This window comes from Hyla sarda, chromosome 7 (genome assembly GCF_029499605.1).
Source record: "Hyla sarda isolate aHylSar1 chromosome 7, aHylSar1.hap1, whole genome shotgun sequence".
NCBI classification, from domain to species: domain Eukaryota; kingdom Metazoa; phylum Chordata; class Amphibia; order Anura; family Hylidae; genus Hyla; species Hyla sarda.
The window spans coordinates 12,912,927-12,929,181 of NC_079195.1; the positions used below are offsets into that span (position 1 = coordinate 12,912,927).

The 16,255-nt window shown below is 44.0% G+C and overlaps 1 protein-coding gene across 3 annotated transcripts in view; it reads left to right on the forward strand.

The window, feature by feature from the left end:
* Window positions 1-16,255, forward strand: part of AFAP1L2 (actin filament associated protein 1 like 2) — a 158,673-nt gene that overhangs the window by 41,628 nt on the left and 100,790 nt on the right. Inside the window, exon 1 of one of the 3 annotated variants that reach the window (XM_056529613.1) lies at window positions 3,534-3,654. The exons of 1 other annotated variant lie outside the window; for it this stretch is intronic. The gene's annotated coding sequence lies outside the window, so the exon portion shown is untranslated. Of the gene's footprint in view, window positions 1-3,533; window positions 3,655-16,255 lie in introns of those variants that run through there. One more of the 3 variants, XM_056529615.1, reaches the window with a different exon arrangement.

Consider the following 16,255-nt stretch of genomic DNA (forward strand, 5'->3'; position numbering starts at 1 on the left):
ATTCCGCACAGTCTTGTGTAGGCTCATGTGTATATATATATATATGTATGTATATATATGTGGTGGCCCAGTACAGGAGTTGCATCCCTGTACCCTTGCTGCTGTCCTGTCAGGCAGACTCTATTCAGTGACCCCTGGGCCCCTCTTTTGTCTGTATTCCCTAAATAGTTAACTACTACCTGTGTTATCTAATGTATATAACTTGTCATATTCCTTTAAATACTGTTGTCAAGTGTTGTAACCAAGGAAGGTAACAGTGACCATGTGACCGACAGGGTGACCTATGGGACCCCTCCAGAGTCTCCCCCATATAAACACTGGGTGGAGCTAGTTCAGTCTCTTCTTTAGTGAGTTGCAGTGAGGTCAAGTCCTGAGAGAGTGTCTGATCTCCTGAGGAGGCCTAAGGCCTACCACGCATCCACAAATCTGCTACCCCACAGGTGAACGTCAAAACCTGGTAAGATACAAACGGGGTGAAGTCTGTCTAGTCAGTCCCAGTCAAGTCAGTCAAGATTAATCTGTGTCAAGTCAGCGTGGCCTGCATCAAATTGTCCAAGTCCCAGCGAGCCCTAAGGTCTCTGAAGTCACTGGTCACCTCCTTGGGCTTGGCTAAGCTTTTAAGACTGTTACACCTGTCTATCTCAGTAAAGCTACCGTTGTTCCGTAACTTGGCATCGTAGTCATTATTTGCCCCCGTGCCTAGCCCAGGATCTAGCGGTATACCTTCGGGTGGTATAGAGGTTAAACCACACCCTGGCGTCACGAACACAAGGGGTTAATGCCATCTGCCCCTAGGGTAATAAGATCTTCCCTCGTCACACCCTCACCACACATATATATCTGTAAGTGCCCCCCTTGTAAACTTTATTTCATTTATAATCAATATCTGATCCTCATTCACATGGTATATAAAGTGTATCAAGTGTATCATGTGACCCTATTGCAGTGATGTTCAAATTGCGGCTCTCCAGCTGTTGCCAAACTACAACTACCAGCATGCCCTGACAGCCGAAGGCTGTCAGGGTATGCTGGAAGTTGTAGTTTGGCAACAGCAGGTGAGCCGCAGCTTGAAAATCACTGCCCTATAGGAACAAATTACACACTAGTCAATTGCACGAATCACAATTTCTTAGCATAAAGAAAAAAAATATAAAATTTCTTCCAAAATTCATAATAATAATAATAATTCTACTAACAGACAATTTTTATTTGCTATTTTTGGCGTGATATATATATATATATATATATATATATATATATATATCTATATATATACCGTAGATAGATAGATATATATGTATTTATATATATATATATATATATATTTTTTTTTTTTTTTTTTTGCATTAGTTTAGGTATTTTGTGTTGTTTTTTTTATATGGTGTTTTTTCTCATTGCAAATCGTGATTATTTTATCACATGACTCAAGGATTTCTAGTATGGAATTGGGGAACGGATGCCAACATACATACACACACGGTATTCCATGTTTCTTCCCCCACCTTTAGAAGTGGCCTCGTTCACACGGTGACATTTCCAAGCCGAATACGGCGAAAACGTTCAGCTGGGGAATTCTTTTGTTTTCAATGGGATTCTGCTGCACCGTGCAAACAGAGGAATTTGCGCGGCAGAAACGTATGCCTTGGAAATTCCCATTCCGGTCCTGCAGTAAGAATTGACGCGTCAATTTTTTTCTGCGGAATCCACTTGGAAAGAGACCGCGCAATTCCAAGCGGTCATGGCGCCTGCATGTTCTCCAAACCCATAAGCCATTCCGCCATGGGTACTTACGCTGTGATGGGATTTCCGCTGTCCTGTGCTCAATGGAATATGCGCTGCGCAATTTCCGTGGAGGAACATGTTCATCCTTTTGACAGAATTCTGCCCGGAATGCATTGCCGTTAGTGGGGACGGCACATGTTTACTCCTGCACACGCAACAAACCGCAGCATGAAAAACGTTGCGGATGCGCTTTGTGTGACCCTACCCTAAGTGCATTTTCACATGGGCGGGTGGTTTCCCTCTGTGAGCTGCTGTGGGTGTTCCGCGGCCAATTTTCCGCAGTGGAATATCTGTAGCCGACCCCATTGAGGTCAATTTAATCTGCTGCAGATTATCTACTGTAGACATTCAACTGCAAAAAATTGTCTGCAGGACATCTGCAACGGCTTAAAGGGGTACTCCGGTGGAAATTAACTGGTTGGCAAAAAGTTAAACAGATTTGTAAATTACTTCTATTTAAATGAATCCTTCCAGTACTTATCAGCTGATGTATGCTCCAGAGGAAGTTGTGTAGTTCTTTCCAGCCTCACCACAGTGCTCTCTGCTGCCACCTCTGTCCATGTCAGGAACTGTCCAGAGCAGGAGCAAATCTCCATAGCAAACCTCTCCTGCTCAGGACAGTTCCTGACATGGACAGAGGTGTCAGCAGAGAGCACTGTGGTCAGACTGGAAAGAATTACAAATAAATGGAAGTAATTTACAAATCTATATAACTTTCTGGCACCAGTTGATTAGAAAACAATTAGTTTTCCACCAGAGTACCCCTTTAAAGGGGTACTGCAGCTAAAATTTACTTTTATCCTATCCACTGGACCCCCCGTGATTTCCTGAACGGGACCCCGTCCCGCTCAGTCAGGTGCGCGCGTCGTCTACCTTTAGACCGCACGCGCTCCATTCGGAGCGCGTGCCATCTAGAGGTAGACAACACGCGCTCCTGACTGAGCGGGACAGGGTCCCGTTCAGGAGTTCGCGGGAGGCCGCAGCAGTCGGACCCCCCACGATTTCCTGAACGGGACCCCGTCTCACTTAGTCAGGAGCGCGTTTTGTCTACCTCTAGACGGCACGCGCTCCGAAAGGAGCGCGTGCCGTCTAAAGGTAGACGACGCGCGCACCTGACTGAGCGGGACGGGGTCCCGTTCAGGATATCACGGGGGGTCCTGTGGATAGGAGAAAAGTATATTTTAGCTGCAGTACTCCGGTGGAAACTCCGGTGGAAAACTGACTGAGCGGGACCGGGTCCTGTTCAGGAAATCACGGGGGGGATGGGTACCGACCGCTGGATAGGGGATAAGGGGATGAGTCAATTCTTGCTGCAGTACCCCTTTAAACCCGCAGCGGGAAACGCCAGTGTGAACGTCCCCTAAGGCTGGAAACAGACACAGCTGGGGTTTTTTTTTAGCCAAAAACTGAAGGGGATTCAAAAGGAATGTGAAATATAAAGGAAGCATTATCCGTCTCCTTCCCGCAGGATTCACCTCGGTGGCAGCCGTGTGTGTTTCCAGCCTAAAGGGGATTTCTCAGATTCATAGTTAACTTGGGAAACCCCCCGTATCGTGCTAAGAAATAAAAAATCCCGCTGTCTTTACGGACGTCACATCTAATACTGAGGCCTGGACCGCAACGTAAATAAAAGTAATTTATATCTAAGTTCATATAAGAGGAGATTTATCAAAACCTGTCCAGAGGAAAAGTTGCTGAGTTGCCCATAGCAACCAATCAGATGGCTACTTTCATTTTTGAAAAGGCCTGTGAAAAATGAAAGAAGAAATCTGATTGGTTGCTATGGGCAACTCAGCAACATCCCGCAGTCTATACGGACTTCACATCTAATACTGAGGCCTGGACCGCAACGTAAATAAAAGTTATGTATACGTAAGTTCATATAAGGGGAGATTTATCAAAACCTGTCCAGAGGAAAAGTTAATGAGTTGCCCATAGCAACCAATCAGATGGCTACTTTCATTTTTGAAAAGGCCTCTGAAAAATGAAAGAAGCGATCTGATTGGTTGCTATGGGCAACTTTTCGTCTTTTTTTGGGATCACATGACCATACACGTGTGCGTTCATCCTCCATATTGTACTAAAAAAGATCCGCCATCTTGGATAGCTAAGTGTATGTGGAGCCCCGGCCGCTCCCGAACCTGGGAGCGCTGTTACGGCTTTGCAGACCCAGTATTTTATGTTTTTGGTTGTACTTATTATCTATTGTTCTAGTTACGGTGAAGTTATCCGATACGTTCGGCTTTGAACTCTAATCTCTGTTGCTAGATCGGGATCGGCGCTTTGACACTTTTATTCCGCACCTGTTTGGCGTCCGTACAGTGGGTGTTTAGGGTGTTGCAGTCAGTCTGGGTGGTCTCTGCTCTGCACAGAAATACTGAGCCGCATTTCTTAAAGACTGGCAAAATGACGGAGCGGCATAAAATTTATGTAAGGTATTATACATCTGTAATACAGCAGGCAATGGGTTAAAGGGGTACTCCGCTGCTCAGCGTTTGGAACAAGTTGTTCCGAAAGCTGGGGCCGGCGCCGGGAGCTTGTGACGTAGTGGCCCCGCCCCCTCATGATGTCACACCCCGCCCCCTCAATGCAAGTCTATGGGAGGAGGCATGATGGTTGGCACGCCCCCTCCCATAGACTTGCATTGAGAGGGCGGGGCGTTACATCATGAAGGTGCGGGGATATGACGTCACAAGCTCCCGGCGGCGGCGACTCCAGCGTTCGGAACAGTTTGTTCCAAACGCTGAGCAGGGGAGTACCCCTTTAAGAATTTGCTTGGAGCCGGGATATGTTTCTATGTCAGAGTTTCCCAACCAGGGTGCCCCCAGCTGTTGCAAAACTACAACTTCCAGCATGTCCGGACAGCCTTCGCTGTCCGGGCATTCTGGGAGTTGTAGTTTTGCAACAGCTGGAGGCACCCTGATTGGGAAACACTGTTCTATGCATTAGGGGCCACCATGATCCCTTCTACAATGGTGTAAGAACATAAAGAACTATAGTATTTTTTATTTCTATACATAGAGGCACAGAACAGTTAACATTGCAAACGTCCAGAGTGACAAAATAGGCTTGTTGGTTGCAGAACAGTCTCTTAAAGGGGTACTCTGGTGGGAAAAAAATTTTTTTATATCAACTGGCTCCAGAAAGTTAAGCAGTTTTGTAAATTACTTCTATTAAAAAAAATCTTAATCCTTCCAGTACTTAGCTTAGCAGCAGTAATTAGCTGCTGTATGCTCCACAGGAAGTTGTGTAGTTCTTTCCAGTCTGACCACAGTGCTCTCTGCTGACACCTCTGTCCATGTCAGGAACAAATCCCCATAGCAAACCTCTCCTGCTCTGGACAGTTCCTGATGTGGACAGAGGTGTCAGCAGAGAGCACTGTGGTCAGACTGGAAAGAACTACACAACTTCTTGTGGCACTTATAAGTTCTGGAAGGACTAAGATTTTTTAATAGAAATAATTTACAAATCTGTATAACTTTGTGGCACTAGTTGATTTGGAAAAAAAAAATTGTTTTCCATTGGAGTACCCCTTTAAAGGCACAGGACTTGGATGCTGTTAATTTAAACTTGCGAAACTGTGTAATTCTCTTTTGACCCTCTATCAGTCGTTTTGCTCCCATCTTTTTCCTGTTCTTCAGAGCCACCATAAGTCCGCAGGGAGGCTTCCTCTGAGCCTTAGCGTGTTCCACGTTTGAGGCACTTATGGGACTGCTTCATATTGCTATGCTTAGCACCTCTGGAGGTCCTTGTGAGATCAAGGTCATAGAATTACTCTTCTAGTCATGTAGGTGAAAATGCCAACATTGCACAATGCCAAATCTCCCACCACTATGTGGTCACACAGTACGTGCAGGTCTCACACAACCCAGGACTACACAGGACACGAAACTCAGATCTTACTGCATGATCCTACCTTGGAGCCAGTCATCTCTATGGGGCCGGCCCTGCCATCCATCTACTTGGGGCCACTCATCTACTTGGGGCCATTCATCTACCTGGGGCCAGTCCTTTACATTTGGCCCATCCTGCCAGCCATCTACATGGGGCCGATTCTGCCAGTCATCTACTTGGAGCCAGTCAACTATATGGCACCAGTCCTACCAGTCAACTATATGGCATCAGTCCTACCAGTCAACTATATGGCACCAGTCCTACCAGTCAACTATATGGCACCAGTCCTACCAGTCAACTATATGGCACCAGTCCTACCAGTTAACTATATGGCACCAGTCCTACCAGTCAACTATATGGAACCAGTCCTACCAGTCAACTACAGTGGGGCAAAAAAGTATTTGGTCAGCCACCAATTGTGCAAGTTCTCCCACTTATAAAGATGAGAGGCTGTAATTGTCATCATAGGTTATAACCTCAACTATGAGAGACAGAATGAGAAAAAAAAATCTATAAAATCCCAATTTGTAGACCTGCACCAGGCTGAGAAGACTGAATCTGCAATAGGCAAGCAGCTTGGTGTGAAGAAATCAACTGTGGGAGCAATTATTAGAAAATGGAAGACATACAAGACACTGATAATCTCCCTCGATTTGGGGCTCCACGCAAGATCTCACCCCGTGGTGTCAAAATGATCACAAGAACAGTGAGCAAAAATCCCAGAACCATACGAGGGACCTAGTGAATGACCTGCAGAGAGCTGGGACCAAAGTAATGTGGTGGCGGGGTGTGTGGTGCATGGCAGATGTTGTTACACTAGGGGCAGATGGCATTTGTGACACCAGGGCATGGTTTAGCCTATAACCACCCAAAAGGTATACCGCTGGATCCTGGGCTAGGCACGGGGGCAATAAAAACTCCAATGCCAAGTTACGGACCATAGTAGCTTTACTGAGGGTAGACAATTGGTAAAGTCTATACAGTTCAGTCAGGGCCCAATGAGGTGACCAGTGACACAGAGACCTTAAGGGCTTTCTGGGACTTGTAGTAGGACTGGACAATTGACTGCAGACCACGCTGACTTGACAGATGACAGGGACTGACTTGACTCATAAAGCTGTGACTTTCCCCCCAGACGTTTCCCCCTGCTTAAGCCAGTACATGTCCGGGCCGTCTGAAGTTTGCTAGAGAGCATTTTTATGATCCAGAAGAGTATTAGGAGAATATCATATGGTCACATGAAACCAAAGTAGAACTTTTTGGTAAAAACTCAACTCGTCGTGTTTGGAGGAGAAAGAATGCTGAGTTGCATCCAAAGAGCACCATACTTACTGTGAAGCATGGGGGTGGAAACATCATGCTTTGGGGCTGTTTTTTTGCTAAGAGACCAGGACGACTGATCCGTGTAAAGGAAAGAATAAATGGGGCCAAGTATCGTGAGATTTTGAGTGAAAACCTCCTTCCATCAGCAAGGACATTGAAGATGAAACGTGGCTGGGTCTTTCAGCATGACAATGATCCTAAACACACTGGCCCTCATTTACTTAGAAAATCGGGTTGTAAGTCTATGTTGCTTTGTTACCCGACTGCTCTTTTCCCCTGGTATTTATTATTATGTCGCATCCTGTTTGTCGCACGTGGGTTTTGTTGGTTTTGGTTTCCAACTCCTCTGAGTTGTCGGGAAAAAATCCATAACAATTCAACAAATTTGGGTTGGAAACCTTTATAAATACGTGGGAAAGCTCAGAAATGTCGGGTTATGCCCCTTTTTAGGGTTTGGGAGAATCCACATCGGGTCCGTCGGGAAAAAATGTTGCATCGTGTCGCAGACTGGCGCACGATGTCTGCGACATGTCGCAGACAAAGATGCGACAAAAAAACCCGACAAAACAAGTCGGGTTTAGAATAGTAAATGAGGGCCACTGTCTGGGCAATGAACGAGTGGCTTCATAAGAAGCATTTCAAGGTCCTGGAGTGGCCTAGACAGTCTCCAGATCTCAACCCCATAGAAAACCTTTGGAGGGAGTTGAAAGTCTGTGTTGCCCAGCGACAGCCCCAAAACATCACTGCTCTAGAGGAGATCTGCATGGAGGAATGGGCCAAAATACCAGCAACAGTGTGTGAAAACCTTGTGAAGACAGAAAACATGTGACCTCTGTCATTGCCAACAAAGAGGATATAACAAAGCATTGAGATGAACTTTTCTTATTGACCAAATACTTATTTTTCACCATAATTTGCTAATAAATTCCTTAAAAATCAGACAATGTGATTTTATGGATTTTTTTCTCATTCTGTCTCTCATAGTTGAGGTTATAACCTATGATGATAATTACAGCCTCTCATCTTTATAAGGGGGAGAACTTGCACAATTGGTGGCTGACTAAATACTCTTTTGCCCCACTGTATATGGCACCAGTCCTACCTGTCATTTACTTGGGGCCCGTCGTATCAGTCATCAATTTGAAGCCAAGCTCACCCGTTATCTACTTGAGGCTGGTCCTACCAGTCATCTACTTGGGACCAGTCATCTACCTAGGGTCAGTCCTATCAGTCATCTGCTTGGGGACAGTCACGTGCCCTAACAGTCTTTTACTTAGGGTTAGTCCTGTCAGTCATCTACTTGGTGCCAGTCACTTGCCCTACCAGTCTCCTACTTAGGGTCGTTCCTGCCAGTCATCTACTTGGGACCAGTCTTCTACCTAGGGTCAGTCCTATCAGTAATCTTCTTGAGGCCGGTCCTACCAGTCATCTACTTGGGGCCAGTCTTCTACCTAGGGTCAGTCCTATCAGTCATCTTCTTGAGGCCGGTCCTACCAGTCATCTACTTGGGACCAGTCTTCTACCTAGGGTCAGTCCTATCAGTCATCTTCTTGAGGCCGGTCCTACCAGTCATCTACTTGGGGCCAGTCACTTGCCCTACCAGTCTCCTACTTAGGGTCGTTCCTGCCAGTCATCTTCTTGAGGCTGGTCCTTTCAGTCACGGAGCACTCAGGGTTTGTTTTTTCCCCTTTCTTAGATGTTTGAGTGTGTATATATATATATATATATATATATATATATTCCACTAAGACTTAAAATGATTTATTGCATTTACTTCTACAATAGAGTCCGGAGCCGCCAGCTCTGATCTGTGATTTACACCAAACCAGATCATGAGAGAATTCTCATCCAGCTTTAATTCAGCAAATCCAACTGTGAACGCTGGCTCTGTCTCGTCTAAACTTTTTTTGTTCAAATATTCATGATAAGCCGTAGAAATTTAAAGGAGAACTACAGGATTGAAAAATGTATCCCCTATCCTAAGGATAGGGGATAAGTTTCAGATCGCGGGGGGTCTGACCGCTGGTGCCCCCCGCGATCTCCCATACGGGGCCCCGACTCTCTGGTTAGAGAGGGTGTGTTGACCACCGCACGAAGCATCGGCCGACACGCCCCCTCCATACACTGCTATGGGAGAGCCGGATATTGCCGAAGGCAGCGCTTCGGCTCTCCCATAGCAGTAAATGGAGGGCGCGTGTCAGCCGCCGCCTCGTGCAGTGGTCGACACACCCTCTCTCTCGGGGCCCCGTACGGGAGATCGCGGGGGGCACCAGCGGTCGGACCCCCCGCGATCTGAAACTTATCCCCTATCCTTAGGATAGGGGATACATTTTTCAATCCCGTAGTTCTCCTTTAAAGAGAAACTGTCACCATTGAGTTACATGATCCCAAAATTTTGCAACACCTCTACAGTAACCCTACCAATACAGGTATCTGAGAGTAGACACTGCACCTTCTTCTACTTTGTCAAGGGAGAATAATAATAAAAGAAAAAAAACAAAAAACAAACATACTCACCAACCCTGCAGGCTCCCGCATAGTCCAGAGCATGGCCGCTCCTCTTCTCTTCACTTACCATTTCCTCCACTCACCATGATGTCAGTGCTTCCCAACCAGGGTGCTTCCAACTACAACTCCCAGCATGCCCGGACAGCCAAAGGCTGTGGCATGTGTGTATATATATATATATATATATGTCAGTGTTTCCCAACCAGGGTGCCTCCAGCTGTTGCAAAACTACAACTCCCAGCATGCCCAGACAGCTAAAGGCTGTGGCATATATATATATATATATATATATATATGTGTATATATATATATATATATATATATATATATATATATGTCAGTGCTTCCCAACCAGGGTGCCTCCAGCTGTTACAAAACTACAACTCCCAGCATGCCCGGACAGCCAAAGGCTGTGGCATGTATATGTATATATATCAGTGTTTCCCAACCAGGGTGCCTCCAGCTGTTGCAAAACTACAACTCCCAGCATGCCCTGACAGCCAAAGGCTGGGGCATGTGTGTGTGTGTGTATATATATATATGTCAGTGTTTCCCAACCAGGGTGCCTCCAGCTGTTGCAAAACTACAACTCCCAGCATGCCCGGACAGCTAAAGGCTGTAGCATACTATATATATATATATATATATATATATATATATATATATATATAGTCAGTGCTTCCCAACCAGGGTGCCTCCAGCTGTTGCAAAACTACAACTCCCATCATGCCCGGACAGCCAAAGGCTGTGGCATATATATATATATATATATATATATATATATAGTAAGTGTTTCCCAACCAGGGTGCCTCCAGCTGTTGCAAAACTACAACTCCCCGCATGCCTGGACAGCCAAAGGCTGTCCGGCCATGCTGGGAGTTGTAGTTTTGCAACAGCTGTAGGCACCCTGGTTAGGAAGCACTTATCTAAGTGCATGTATTCACGTGTACTGATCTGGGCCCAGGAGCTCGCAGTCCAGTCAGCGGCTTCCTGTAGGGTATCAGTCCTGCAGCTGCTGGGAGCGTCTCCTGCAAACCAGATGTGTCAACTCCTTGTGACCTCCTGTTATAAATAAGTCTTTGGCGCTGTCCGTTTCTTGGTCGCGTCGTCCTGTGAGGAGGGTGGGGGTTTTCCTTCTGGGTGAGAACCTTCCATCTGAAGTCTGGGGTGCAGACGCGCTGAACTCATTTCATCTGATAAAGAATATTCTTTTCGGTTTTGGTGAATTGTTTTTGTGATCCAGATCTTTAGGATCAGAGATTGTTCATGATTCATTTATCCATCACTGTGTGAGCTATAACATATGCAGATAATAGGATATATGCACTATTAATACCGCCATGCAGTGCACAGAAAACAGGGCCATACAAAACACAAATACTAGGGCCATACAGTACATAGATAACACCGCCATATAATACACCGATAACAGGGCCAAACAGTGCACAGATTACAGGACCATACAATACACAGATAACACCGCCATACAATACACAGATAGCACCGCCATACAATACACAGATAACACCGCCATACAATACACAGATAACACCGCCATACAATACACAGATAACACCGCCATACAATACACAGATAACACTGCCAAACAATACACAGATAACACTGCCATATAATACACAGATTATAGTGCCATGCAATACACAGATAACACCGCCATACAATACACAGATAACACTGCCAAACAATACACAGATAACACTGCCATATAATACACAGATTATAGTGCCATACAATACACAGATAACAGGACCATACAATACACAGATAACACCGCCACACAATACACAGATAACACGGCCATACAATACACAGATTATAGTGCCATACAATACACAGATAACAGGACCATACAATACACAGATAACACCGCCATACAATACACAGATAACACCGCCATACAATACACAGATAACACCGCCATACAATACACAGATAACACGGCCATACAATACACAGATTATAGTGCCATACAATACACAGATAACAGGACCATACAATACACAGATAACACCGCCATACAATACACAGATAACACCGCCATACAATACACAGATAACACGACCATACAATACACAGATTATAGTGCCATACAATACACAGATAACACCGCCATATGCTGCACAGAGACTAAATAACATAAACACACTGGGGCCAATGTATTATTATATATACACTGGGGCCAATGAATTATTATAAACACACTGGGGCCAATGAATTATTATATATACACTGGGGCCAATGAATTATTATAAACACACTGGGGCCAATGAATTATTATAAACACACTGGGGCCAATGAATTATTATAAACACACTGGGGCCAATGAATTATTATAAACACACTGGGGCCAATGAATTATTATATATACACTGGGGCCAATGAATTATTATATATACACTGGGGCCAATGAATTATTATATATACACTGGGGCCAATGTATTATTATAAACACACTGGGGCCAATGAATTATTATAAACACACTGGGGCCAATGAATTATTATAAACACACTGGGGCCAATGAATTATTATAAACACACTGGGGCCAATGTATTATTATAAACACACTGGGGCCAATGAATTATTATAAACACACTGGGGCCAATGAATTATTATAAACACACTGGGGCCAATGAATTATTATAAACACACTGGGGCCAATGAATTATTATAAACACACTGGGGCCAATGAATTATTATAAACACACTGGGGCCAATGAATTATTATAAACACACTGGGGCCAATGAATTATTATATATACACTGGGGCCAATGAATTATTATAAACACACTGGGGCCAATGAATTATTATATATACACTGGGGCCAATGAATTATTATAAACACACTGGGGCCAATGCATTATTATAAACACACTGGGGCCAATGAATTATTATAAACACACTGGGGCCAATGTATTATTATAAACACACTGGGGCCAATGTATTATTATAAACACACTGGGGCCAATGTATTATTATAACTACACTGGGGCCAATGAATTATTATAAACACACTGGGGCCAATGAATTATTATATACACACTGGGGCCAATGTATTATTATAAACACACTGGGGCCAATGAATTATTATATACACACTGGGGCCAATGTATTATTATAAACACACTGGGGCCAATGTATTATTATAAACACACTGGGGCCAATGAATTATTATAAACACACTGGGGCCAATGAATTATTATAAATACACTGGGGCCAATGAATTATTATAAACACACTGGGGCCAATGAATTATTATAAACACACTGGGGCCAATGAATTATTATATATACACTGGGGCCAATGAATTATTATATACACACTGGGGCCAATGAATTATTATATACACACTGGGGCCAATGAATTATTATATATACACTGGGGCCAATGAATTATTATATACACACTGGGGCCAATGAATTATTATATACACACTGGGGCCAATGAATTATTATATATACACTGGGGCCAATGAATTATTATATATACACTGGGGCCAATGAATTATTATAAACACACTGGGGCCAATGAATTATTATAAATACACTGGGGCCAATGAATTATTATAAACACACTGGGGCCAATGCATTATTATATATACACTGGGGCCAATGAATTATTATAAACACACTGGGGCCAATGAATTATTATATATACACTGGGGCCAATGAATTATTATAAACACACTGGGACCAATGAATTATTATATATACACTGGAGCCAATGAATTATTATAAACACACTGGGACCAATGAATTATTATAAACACACTGGGGCCAATGAATTATTATAAACACACTGGGGGCCAATGAATTATTATAAACACACTGGGGCCAATGAATTATTATAAATACACTGGGGCCAATGAATTATTATAAATACACTGGGGCCAATGAATTATTATAAACACACTGGGGCCAATGAATTATTATATATACACTGGGGCCAATGAATTATTATAAACACACTGGGGGCCAATGAATTATTATAAACACACTGGGGCCAATGTATTATTATAAACACACTGGGACCAATGTATTATTATAAACACACTGGGGCCAATAAATTATTATATACACACTGGGGCCAATGAATTATTATATATACACTGGGACCAATAAATTATTATATACACACTGGGGCCAATGAATTATTATATATACACTGGGGCCAATGTATTATTATATATACACTGGGGCCAATGAATTATTATAAACACACTGGGACCAATGTATTATTATAAACACACTGGGGCCAATAAATTATTATATACACACTGGGGCCAATGAATTATTATATATACACTGGGACCAATAAATTATTATATACACACTGGGGCCAATGAATTATTATATATACACTGGGGCCAATGTATTATTATATATACACTGGGGCCAATGAATTATTATAAACACACTGGAGCCAATGAATTATTATAAACACACTGGGGCCAATGAATTATTATAAACACACTGGGGCCAATGAATTATTATAAACACACTGGAGCCAATGAATTATTATAAACACACTGGGGCCAATGAATTATTATAAATACACTGGGGCCAATGAATTATTATATATACACTGGGGCCAATGAATTATTATAAACACACTGGAGCCAATGAATTATTATAAACACACTGGGGCCAATGAATTATTATATATACACTGGGGCCAATGAATTATTATAAACACACTGGAGCCAATGAATTATTATAAACACACTGGGGCCAATGAATTATTATAAATACACTGGAGCCAATGAATTATTATAAACACACTGGGACCAATGAATTATTATACACACACTGGGGCCAATGAATTATTATAAACACACTGGGACCAATGTATTATTATAAACACACTGGGGCCAATGAATTATTATAAACACACTGGGGCCAATGAATTATTATAAACACACTGGGGCCAATGAATTATTATAAACACACTGGGGCCAATGAATTATTATAAACACACTGGGGCCAATGAATTATTATAAACACACTGGGGCCAATGAATTATTATAAGCACTCTTGGGCCAATGAATTATTATAAATATGCATGGGGGGTATACATTTGGGAGTCAAAATAGTAGTTTAAAAACCCCGCCGGGAGCCCTGAATGGCTCCTCCGTACCGTCCATTCAGGGCTCCCGGCGGGGGATTTAAAAGTGCAAGTAAAAATAGCACCCGTTATTTCATTCGTTATTATACATCCGTTTTTAAATTATACCATACAGAAAACAGATGTTTAATAACAGATGGGACTGATACTTTGTTTATTTTCGGGTGAGGTTTCGTACGCAGGTATTTACGGGAGTTGTTTGTTTTCTCGGTTTTCGTCAGGTTTCTTCTTTGCTCTGATTTCCATAATCCTTACCAAAACTGCTAAATGTCAGTAAAAATAACACCCAAGAGTCACGCTGCAAAGATATGAGACAAACCTGCACAAAAAAAGTTTTTGTTGCAAAGCTACAACTCCCAGCATGCCCGGACAGCCAACGGCTGTCCGGGCATGCTGGGAGTTGTAGCTTTGCAACATCTTGAGGTCTGCAGTTTGGAGACCATTACTTTGCTCCATTCATACATTAAGAGATAGAAAAAAAATTCAGCAAGTTACAAAAAGGTGGAAAGACGGATGAGGAGGGGACGGGTTCGGTTTGATGTGAGATCAAGAAATTTTTAAGTTTCACTCTGTGTCCAAAAGAAAGAAGAGAAGTGATCATCAGGCGACCAGATGAGGAGATGACAAAACCCTTTACATACCAGATCCTGAGATCTCCTGCCAGGAATAGAAGCGCCAGATACGAACCAGCTGGGGGGGTGGATGTAGACATGGGTCATGGTGGATGTGGACATTGGTCGGGGTGGATGTGGACATTGGTCGGGGCCGGATGTAGACATTGGTCGGGGTGAATGTGGACATTGGTCGGGGCCGGGTGTGGACATTGGTCGGGGACGGATGTGGACATTGGTCGGGGCCGGATGTGGACATTGGTCGGGGCCGGATGTGGACATTGGTCAGGGCCGGATATGGACATTGGTCTGGGCCGGATATGGACATTGGTCGGGGCTGGATGTGGACATTGGTCGGAGCCGGATGTGGACATTGGTCGGTGTTGGATGTGGACATTGGTCGGGGCCGGATGTGGACATTGGTTGGTGCCAGATGTGGACATTGGTTGGGGCTGGATGTATACATTGGTCGGGGGCTGGATGTGGACATTGGTCGGGGCCGGATGTGGACATTGGTCGGGGGCTGGATGTGGACATTGGTCGGGGGCTGGATGTGGACATTGGTTGGGCTGGATGTGGACATTGGTTGGGCTGGATGTGGACATTGGCAGGGGCTGGATGTGGACATTGGTCGGGACCGGATGTGGACATTGGTCGGAGTGGATGTGGACATTGGTCGGGGGCTGGATGTGGATGTTAACATTGGTTGGAGCTGGATGTGGACATTGGTCGGTGCAGGATGTAGACATTGGTTGGAGCCGGATATGGACATTGGTCGGGGCTGGATGTGGACATTAGTCGGGGCTGGATGTGGACATTGGTCGGGGGGCCGGATGTGGACATTGGTTGGAGCTGGATGTGGACATTGGTCGGGGTGGATGTGGACATTGGTCGGGGGCTGGATGTGGACATTGGTTGGAGCTGGATGTGGACATTGGTAGGAGCTGGATGTGGACATTGGTCGGAGCCGGATGTGGACATTGGTCGGAGCCG